At 36.5% G+C, this 1,032-nt stretch overlaps 1 long non-coding RNA gene across 1 annotated transcript in view; it reads right to left on the reverse strand.

The window, feature by feature from the left end:
* Positions 1 to 282: 282 nt before the first annotated feature.
* The window catches only part of LOC111255869, a 17,620-nt gene continuing 16,870 nt past the window's right edge, over positions 283 to 1,032 (reverse strand). Inside the window, exon 3 of the long non-coding RNA XR_002676014.1 lies at positions 283 to 335. This is a non-coding gene — a long non-coding RNA (uncharacterized LOC111255869). The remainder of the gene's footprint in view (positions 336 to 1,032) is intronic.

Here is a 1,032-nt window from a genome sequence, read left to right on the forward strand (position 1 = left end):
TTTCTCCATAATTTATTTAGCCCATATTTGTAAAGGACTAAGCTATGAAATTATTCCTCTAACCTCATATCAAAATCTTTGACTAATACAAAATATAGCATCCAAAAAATTGTAGCTTATTCTAAAATCACAAATATGAGTTCTAAATAACACATGCATATAAATGAAAAATTTCTCCATTGTACCTTATTCTAAAAATCACAAATTACTCTAGCTCTAAAGCATAAAACTTAGTATACTGACCATGTATCAAGGGAGGATGAAGTTTCTAACCTTTAGAACACTTGAATGAGTGAAATCCTCACGAAATGGTCAAAAATCCGGCAGCACCTCCCCTATTTCGCCATGAATGGATGCAGCCCGAGTTAGAGGAAATGGCTCGGGCAGGAGGAAAAAGATGCTTGATTTATAGGAGGGAAGTTAGTACCGGTTCCTCATTCTTTTACAGTAGTTTCAAGTAATCTCTAAATCAGTATATCTGTATTCCACTATTGAATTGAAACATCTGTTTGTATCTCTGTTATGCATCTCAGTTCCCCAATCTCATTCCGCTGTGGTCAAGGCAGCTATTAGCAATTATCGTAAGGTATATGCTGCACCCCTATTTGCATGCTGCTTTCTCTTTTGATGCTTTGGCTGCAAATCAGATTGATATGGTACCATGGCCTCATCTTGTATTCATGATTACAGGCAATTTCATGAAGGCCTGCTTCTGAAACTTCCTTTCACTACAATTTTCGAGTACCTTCAGGTACCCAAACATATTTCCTACTAGTGGATGTTTCCAGTTCTTATTTGTTTTGAGTAGAGTGTCGGTCTCACGTATCAACTGTTGTTGTCCATGCTATATTTTGTACCCTCATGGATTATTGGTTAGAATATTGTTCAAGATTTCAGCATAGGTTAAGGTGGGAGGAAGTCAATTTGGGGTAAACTTGTGTGATTCAAAGTACTCATAAGAGATTCCCACCATATCATAAGATTCCACCGTTCTTATTTTGGTTATAAGACCAATAATTAGCTTAGTTGGCA

The sequence above is a fragment of the Setaria italica genome, chromosome IX (genome assembly GCF_000263155.2).
Source record: "Setaria italica strain Yugu1 chromosome IX, Setaria_italica_v2.0, whole genome shotgun sequence".
In the NCBI taxonomy this organism is placed as follows: domain Eukaryota; kingdom Viridiplantae; phylum Streptophyta; class Magnoliopsida; order Poales; family Poaceae; genus Setaria; species Setaria italica.